The sequence below is a fragment of the Gossypium hirsutum genome, chromosome A07 (assembly GCF_007990345.1).
Source record: "Gossypium hirsutum isolate 1008001.06 chromosome A07, Gossypium_hirsutum_v2.1, whole genome shotgun sequence".
NCBI lineage: Eukaryota > Viridiplantae > Streptophyta > Magnoliopsida > Malvales > Malvaceae > Gossypium > Gossypium hirsutum.
The window spans coordinates 90514391-90524037 of record NC_053430.1 but is presented as its reverse complement, the minus strand read 5'-3'; the positions used below and the strand labels follow the sequence as shown (position 1 = coordinate 90524037).

At 33.6% G+C, this 9647-nt stretch overlaps 1 long non-coding RNA gene across 1 annotated transcript; it reads left to right on the top strand.

Moving 5' to 3' along the window:
* The first annotated feature begins 6994 nt into the window (after positions 1–6994).
* LOC121231810 (uncharacterized) lies at positions 6995–8773 on the top strand. The gene is made up of 3 exons (XR_005929871.1): positions 6995–7228; positions 7332–7395; positions 7505–8773. It is a non-coding gene; the product is annotated as an uncharacterized lncRNA (long non-coding RNA).
* The last annotated feature ends 874 nt before the right edge of the window (positions 8774–9647 follow it).

Sequence of the window (9647 nt, the reverse complement as noted above, 5' to 3'; positions counted from 1 at the left end):
GGAAAATTTTCTAAGTTTTCCTGAAACTTTTCAAAGTTCTCGGTTTAGTCCTGAATCAATTTCGATGAATGTTTTGGGCTTCGTAGACCCAAATAAGGGACGACATGCATGTGTTTGAAAGGTTATGAATTAAAAGAGATTTTATGGCCCAGTTTTTGCATGAATAGGTATGTTTAAGTCAGGTAATGTCTCGTGTCCTATTCCGACGTCGGACATGGGTAAGGGGTGTTACACGACCCATGTTGTAATTTTTAGTATCGTTCAAGATTTTGGCATTGTTGAATAGTTTAAGTATTAGGGATTAAATACATAGATTTTTAAGTTACAAATGGAAAATGACTAAATTGTGGAGTTAATTGTTGATTTTGAGCAATAGAGACTAAATTGTGAAAAATTTGAAATTAAAGGGGTCGAATTGGAAAAGAGGAAGCTAAATGTGGTCTAGATTTAAATTAGTGTTAAAATATGAAGTTAAATGTGATGCTTAAAATTAGTCTCAATTTAGGGACTAAATTGAAGAATAAGCAAAATATAGTGCAAAAATTGAAATTTAATGTGAAATTGAAATGTCTAATATTAATGTGATTTAATTATTTTATTCCATAGCTAACATCGTACCAGAATCTTCGAGTAAAAAGGGGAAGGATAAAAATCGACGTCGAATAGCTCGAAAATCATAATTTGTGTTTCTATAATCCGAATTAAATAATAGATTATTGCATATATAATTATTTGCATATGGTAAGCATTTGAGGTGAGTACTTTGATACTTTGGGATTGAATTAAATTCATAATTGAAATGAAATGGATTGATTTTGTATATTATGAAATGTATTGATTATGTATAGATGTGTATTGAGAAAAATGTGATTATTATCAAATTGAATATATACTTATATGTGATGATATACATTCATGAAATTGAGACATTGGTTGTATTGAAAAGTGAAATGATTCCCTATTAACTGTATCGGCTTGAGTCGAATATAGATGGCATGTCATAGGATAGGAAGAGTTCAGAGATTACTTTGACCTCGAGTCGATGAGGCACTAGGTGTCAATTTATTTCGGTTTAACGAATGAGACACTAAGTGTCGATTTATATAGCACTGTGCGCAGTTATTACTTTGGATTTATCCGATAAGGGATTGGGTGCCAAATTGGTGTGGTGGTTGGATCTGTGTATCCGTCCAAGTCCGTGTCGTGTTAACAGGGGAAAGCAAAATAATAATTTATGTGATTGATATTGAAATGGAAAATATGATAAATGAATATAAGATGAGAAAATATTGAAATGGAAAATATGAGAAATGATTATGAGATGAGAAATGAAATATGAATTGATGAATTAAGATGTGAAACTTAAATGAATTCAAGTATTGATCAAAGATATGAATCATGCCATTGCATGAGATGATGTATTCAAATGTTAAATGAAATGCCATTGATATATACTTATATATTTGAACATGTGAAAATCTTAGTAGATGCGAATAAGGAATGAGCAAAAAATTATACTATTGAATTGAAACACATAAACATAGCTTACTTGTTTCATTTTTCATTTTAAATACTTATATCAAGTTTATGCTATTCGAATTATAGAAATACCATTGAGTTTTACTCAGCGTGCGGTTTTGTTTTCAGTGCGCAAGCTAGGTACTGTTTGAATTATTGCCAACGTAGCATCAAATCACAAATCCTGAGCTCAAGTGTGGTGATAATTCATTTTGTAATGGCATGTACCTAGGGAGACTTTTGTTGATATTGTTTATAAGATGTTGTTAACTTAGTTGCTAGTGAAATGATGGTTAAGTGTGTGTATATAGTTGCGGTTAAGGCATGTTGGTATGTTACCCTAGTTTATATTTTGGTATGTGATAGTTTAAAGTTTGGTAGCTTAGCATAATGCTCTGTATGTGCTTAGCTTTATATTTGGTAACTTTAGAAGTTGAAAGTTAGTTCAAATATGGTAAATGTGATATGAATGAAAGTTTTGAATGTTCGATGTGTTGTTGATGTATTTGAACATATAAAATGTGGTACCATTGAGGGTACATTGGTTAGGCATATTAGGTGATGAATTTGGTGTATTTTGGGCATGTTTAATCGTGTTTTGAATAGATTAAATGATTGATAATTGAGTTGCTTAGTGCCCAAGTAAGTAGGAAATGGTAAACTTGAGTTTTAAGGTACTTTTGGGTGCACACGGCCTGGCTACACGAGCATGTGTCACACACGGGAAACATACATGGGCGTGTGACCCAAGTTAGAGAGTTACACGACCTGGCCACATAGGCGTGTATCTCAGCCTTGTGAGGCACATGGCCTAGCCACACGGGTGTGTGACCCCTGAAATCAAAATTTTTTTAATTATTTCCTGAACTTCCAAAATTGTTTCAAATCTGTCCCTACTTGTTTTTAAACTACTTGTAGGGTCCTGTAGACTCGAAATAGGGGCTGTAAGAGTAATTTTTACTCAGTGTTGGGGTGAATTAGCAAACCTAAATTAAGTGCATTCCACTAACATCATCGAAGATAAATTAAAAATATAATCCTAGACAGAGTATGAACCAATACTCTGATGCTAATAATTGGAATAGTCTTGTATGTATCCGAATTCTAACATTCAAGAAGGGATAAATAGTGATAAGAGTGTAGACAATGGAAGACCAAGTTTAGCATTGCATAGCATGAATCATTATTCGATTGTATAATATTCTAGTATGATATGATCTGATTGTTTGTAACCTGCCCCTGTATATTATATTGTTAATGGCTAGTATATATATGTGTAATTATGATTGATTAATTGTATAACGTGTTAGTAATACCCGTGACTCTAATCCTATGATGGAGAGGGGTTAGAGGTATTACATTAAATGTCTTAATGAGAAGATGATCATCCTTATTCCAAAAATTAAGGAAGCCATTGATATTTCTAATTTCCGTCCTATCAGTTTATGCAGAGTTGTTTACAAAATTATTTCAAAAACCCTTGCCAATCGTCTCAAGATAGCTCTTCCTGGTTGCATCAGTCAAAACCAAAGTATGTTCGTTTCAAGTAGGATGATTCATGATAATATTTTTATTACCCATGAATTAATGCACTACCTCCAGAGCTCAAATAATGGTCCGAATAAGGGCCTTGTTATAAAGCTCGATATGAGCAAGGCGTACGACCGAGTTGAGTAGGATTTCATTGAGAATGTTATGAAGAATATGAGCTTTGCGGACAGTTGGGTAAACAAAATTAAATCATGAGTTGTGTCCTATCGGTGAGATACGTGGTCAAGTGTAATTCTAGACTCTCGAAGATTATCACTCCCGAGAGGGGTTTCTGACAAGGGGATCCCCTATCTCCTTGTTTTTATTTTGCATGGAGGCATTATCGAGAATACTCCTAAATGGTCAAAACAATAATATTCTTAAGGGCATCCGAGCTAGCCAAAATGGCCCTCACATTAACCACTTATTCTTTGCCGACGATGCTCTTATTTTTCTTAAGAATAAAAAGAGGGATGTTGATGCTTTTTTGGATATTATTAGAGATTTTGCTTTATTCTCATGTCAAAATATTAATTTTGAGAAGTCTGCGGTTCCCTTTAGCCAGAAAACGTCTAGGGAGAATTGTCTCTCAATGGGTGAATCTCTCGGTATGAAAGTGGTTGAGAAGTTCAACAATTATCTTGGACTGCCCCTCCCAATTGGTAAAAAGAAAACAAAAGCTTTTAAGGATAGTACTAATTGTCTTGCTTGTAGGGTTAACAGTTGGTCAAAGAGGCTCTGCGAATGGGGGCAAAGAAATCTTTATAAAAGCGGCCCTCCAATCTTTCCCCACCTATGCCTTCTCAGTTTTTTTTGGCTCCCAAGGTTGTGGTAAATGACATGAAATCCATGATATGTGGTTTGTGGTAGGCGAACAAAAGTAAAAGCAGATACTGGGCTATGTTTCCGTGGAAAGATGTTTGCAATCCCAAAGGTGTGAGGGGCATGGGTTTTCGAAACCTTCATCTTTTCAACATTGCTCTTCTTGGACGATAGGTGCGGAGACTCATTCCAAACAGCGACACTCTTTGCTTCAAGGTTCTCAGCTTAAAGTATTTCCTTGGGGATAATATTTTCCAGGCAAAAAACGTGGACAAGCCTTCTTTTACATGGTCTAGCATCAATAAAGCTGCTAAAACGTTAAAAGGAAGGTTTTGGGTGGCAAGTTGGCAACGGTACAAACATCAACTTTTGGTTGGACAATTGGGGGTTCAAGGGTTTAAATTAATGGAGATATGGTGAACTTCGATATGGTGGCTCCAAATGAAAGACATGTTAAAGACCTTTGGAACAATAATGAAAAGAAATGGAACGAGAACATAGCGCATGCGATTTATGGGGACTTCGTCGGGGACCAAATTTGCAACATCTCGATCGGTGATGATGATAAAAGAGATAGGGTGGTGTGGTTTCACAACCCCCACAGCTACTATTCTTCAAAATTTGCTTATTCTTGGCTGTTATTGAAGCAGGTTGGTCTTGGCCCCCATCGGTCTTTTTGGAGGGCTATTTGGAAGTTGAAGACCCTTCCCAAGGTCCGAGTTTTCATTTGGAGAGTGGCCCACAAGATACTTCCAACAAATGCCAAAATTGCTTCTATATGATGAGGGTTTCGACAGGAGTGCCCGAGATGCGGCTTCGAGAAAGAAACTTTGATTCATGCTCTTAAAGACTGTCAAACGGTGAGAACCATTCTCTCTATGGGTGGTCTTGACAACCGGCTGCTCGACAAAGATTACGACCGATGTATAGTCTGGCTCGAAGATGCCATGAGAGTGCTGGACAAGAAAGCAGCAGCTGACTTCATCACTGTCCTTTGGAACTTCTGAAATAACCATAACAACCTCATTTTTAGAGACAAGGAGGATGCTGCTCATGGGATTTGGGAGAGAGCAAAGTCCCTGAGCCACGACTTCCGCATCCATAACCTAGTACATGAGCCGGTTATTCCTACTGCCCCTAGCCACAAAAGATGGGAGAAACCTCCTAAAGATTACATGAAAGTTAATTTCGACGCTGCCATCAACAATAAGAAAATTGGTTATGGTTTTATTATTAGAGATGAAGATGGGTTTGTTCTTGGCGGTGGTGGGGGCTTCAACGATGAGATTCGGTCGATGGAGTGGGCTGAAATTTTGGCGTTTGAAGAAAGCTTGAAAAAGGGTAAAACTCTCAGTGTTTCAAATTTAATTTTTGAGACTAACAACACAGGGATAATGAACAGAATGAAGAAAAGGGATAGTGACATTACCACTTTTGGGGCGCGCATAAACAAAATTCAAAAGTTGATGTTGGAAAATTTTACTTCGGCTAATATCCGTTGGGCAAACAGCAGTTGTAATAGGATTGCTGATTTTATTTGTAAATTTGCTAATGAGAAAAATTGTATTTGTGATTTTAATATGGATTATTGATTTTATTTGTAAATTTGCTAATGAGAAAAATTGTATTTGTGATTTTAATATGGATTATATGGTGAAAATGTATAATTTGGTGCTGATTCGATTTAAATAAAGTTTTTACCTTTTGGTCTTTTTATCAAAAAAATTAAATTCGATCGGATTGTATTTAAATCAAAAAAAATTCTACGATTTTGGGAATAATTTAATTGAGTCGATTTATTTGATGTGAAATTAAATTAGGTGGTTGTGAGAATTGTTCAACTAGAGAATTTAATTAAAGAATTTTCTTGAAAATTTAATTTAAAAAATCTAAGTGATTTTTGGAAAAATTAATTTTGATCAAATAAAATTAAAATAATCAAATCAATTAATATGATATTTTTGAAAGTTAATTTTCAAATCAGAAAATTGCTAAATGGGTAATTGAACTTGAAAAGTGGACATAAGATCGTAAATTGGGTCTGGGAGCCCAAAATTGAAACCAAGACCCAAAAACTGGTTGAACCGGACTCGATATGTGAAACTGAACCGACGGTCCAACCAGTGACTAGACCAGATTGCTCAGGTCATCATTGACCCAGACCGAACCGATAGTAGTTCAACCGGCTCGAGGTGCCATAAGGGTGTCACACCTGCATCACCGAACACAGCAGTGTCGGTGGTTGTATCAGCTACTGGCGGCAGTTGGTCATCGGTAGTTGAGTAGTGGAAGAGTTATATTCCTATTGGGACTCTATAAGAGAATTTGATTTCAGATTAATTATTCTAAAAATATTATTATTTTAATAATTTAATATGAAATTAAATTAAATACTTATCTTAATAGTATTTTATTAATTTAATATTAAAGTATTTATTTTAATATTAAATTTAATTTAATGTTTATCTACAAGATAAACATTATATTATTTTAATAAGATTTAATATTAAATTTAATCTAATAAAGATAAATATTATATTAATTTAATATTAAAATAATTAAATTTATTTATAGTTGAACTCTCTAAGCTTTTCCTATATAAAGAGAGCATTAAGTTATTATTTTACACACACTTGAATTCAAAAGAAAGTTGTAGAGAAAAAATTCTATGAAGAGATTATTTCAAAAATTTTTTGGAGATATTTTTCTAATTTACAACTCGACTCAAAAGTTTAGAGAAATTGTAAAATTACCGTACTAGTAACTTTTGTGAAAAAATTTACGATTTGAAGCGAATCCACTTTTGGTGGATGTGAACTTGAGGATAGCGGAGAAGACTACTCGGTCGAAGCACTCATCTTAGATAGAATCGAAAAGGTACAATTTTAATTTAGTATTTATTACTTTAGATATCATCTTTGTAGCTAAGTTGAATTTTATTAAACTCCTAAAAATCTGATTAATTAAAAATGGAATAAGATTTGAATTCGTTTTAAAAATTTAAATTATTAAATTATTTTTATCTCTTTCCAGCCTCCTGTCACGTTTTCGCTTCTTTTGTTTTTATTATTTTCATTTTATTTTTAATTTTTCAAATAAATCTGCTCCCATTTTCTTTCTTTTCCCACGTTTGTTCCCCTATTTCCCATTTTCATGCAGCCATTTACCCTGCTTTGCAACCGATTCTATTTTGTTCCTTTCTATTCTTCTTTTGATCCTTGATCTTTTATGTTTTTTTTTCTATTTTATTTTGGCTGCCATTCTGGTCTTAAACTGATTCTCTATTCACGACTTTGCTTCCCGTTCTCTTGCTGTTTGATTGATTTTCGGTGTTGGTTTGTCATAGTCGTTTCGTCAGGTAACATCGTGATTTTATTTTAATAGTTTGGGTTATTGAATCTTGATGAGGAATCGGGTGTTAGTAATGATTATAATTGTTTTCTTTTGTGCGTTGTCAGTAGAGAATCGCGAGGCCGTTGGTTCTGCTCCAGCCACTTAAGTGTCAGGTGGTCGTCGTTTCGTAGCGTAAGTTTCGAACGGTTCTTGGAAGCCGATTGTAGGTGTTTTTGTTGGATCATTTGATTTAGTGTCCATATAATCATTATTGATTGAGCGTGTTAAATGACATTTTTAGGTTATGGAAGTCAAGTGGAGAATAGAAAGGAAGGATAAATTAAATGAGGGGAACAAATAATTACAGGGAGTATTCTTCGTTTTTCTAGCCTTCGACATAAGAAAAGGAATTTTATACACCCTTTTCTTGTGTCGAAATAATAACAATTCCGGGACCCGTTCGTCAAAGATTTCTATTCTTAGTTTCGATTTTTCCAGATTTTTCAGAACCCTTTATTTTTTCGATTTACTTATGTGATTCCATTTGCATTGAAATCGGATAAGTTGTTTAACAAAAAATTTAAAAAATAGCGAACGGTGAAAGTTAAAAAAGTGGATCGTTGATGCCACACGGTCGTGTAACAGGCAGTGTGCAGAACTATGTGAGACATGGTCTAGGTCAATTGGGCCGTGTGGGCCACACGAGCATATGAGTCTAAAATTCTGAATTTTTTCTAAGTTTGTAAACATCGTTTGGATCGATCCTATGCCTTCCATAGGGTCAATATGTTATAAATTAAGCTATAAAACACGAATTTTGATCATTTATTAGCATAAAGTTAGATATAAGTACGCATGTTGAAATTATATAAGATAAGTAAAATTTGTAATATGCTATGTATGAACTGAAAAATGTTATGTATGTCCTGATATTTGATAAGCATGACTTGAGTTTGATATTAAGCATGTATGACATAAACATATTTGGCATTTGATATTTTTGTATGTGCATTTGGGATGGGATTTATGTATTTGGAGGAAGTGTGAACAGTATAATAACTTGTCGTATTTGGTGGCTCAGCCAAACATATTTCTATAAACGATGATAAATCACTAATGATATGGAAGCTAAGTTGCAAATATTATGAAAAGTGTTATACTGACACTAAGCGGTATGTGGGGTTGGATGGATATTTAATACCTTATATGGTGTGTAGGGATAGTCAAAGATGATGTGTAGCGGATGGGGGTAAGATTGTAAATTTACATTTGATTCTGTTTCCATATGTGATATATGTTCTGTTTCTGCTCTATTATGAGTTATGTCTAAAATTTAATCTGTGATACTGATTTAATAAGTTACACACCGAGTTTCAAAAACTCACTCTCTGTTTGTCTGTCACTTTCAGGTAAGCCTTAGACTTAGCAAACCGATACGACGGGAGCTCGATTTATATAAATTTGGAATTAAGGTGTTTTCTAAATTTTGGATTGTTTGGACACTTGGGACTGTTTTGGTTTTGGACTTTAATATTGTTTTTTTCCGCTCAAAATTGATTAATTGTTTTTATTGAAGTTGCTCGGTTTTCCTACAAAATAGTGAATTTTCATGAAACAAATGGTGTTTTCTAAAATTTAACGCGCTAAAGATTTTCACTGCGAACTTATACATTTTAGAAAATGTAAACAGACAACCGTTTCACAAATTGGTTAAGAAAGATATGTTCTCGAATAAATCGAATTTCGCATAACAAAACTAACGATGCTTTTTCAAAACCAATGAATTCTGGGTTTTCAAATGAACTTGCAATAGCATCTCTAGATCTAATCATAATGTCTAGGTCGGGTTTAGAATATTACAAAGTTAAATAGTACCTTAACCCTTAAAACCACAATGTTTTTTTAGTTCAAATCTCATTATGAGTATATTTTTCTAATTTTTATATAAAAGATGTAAAAGAAAAAATTACTTTTAAAATAATATATAATTTACTTTGTAACATAATGATATTTTAATCATTACTTAATTGAGTTAGTATCCAATTAACTTATTACACCAAATTTACAAGGGCTTAACATATAGTATACATAGATGTACATATACATATAATCATGAGTGGTATATTTCATTTACACTTATCAACCTCAATAGAAGTTAACCTAAAATTTAAATTTGTCCATCTTGATTGGGGTGGTGATTAAAACTCCCATTAAACACTCATTGAAGATAAAATTACACCATATAATTTTTATCTCCATTCCCAATATTCTATAAAAAAGAACTAGCCTCTGAATGGAGATTATATGTCTAAAGACAGTAGCCAGTGAAGCTTGGTTTGAGTCTGGAACAAATTTCATTAGTCCATGGGCTTATCTTTTTTCACAAATAACATCTTACGTGGCTCTATCCGACCTTGAAAATACCAAAATCCTAAGCTAAACGA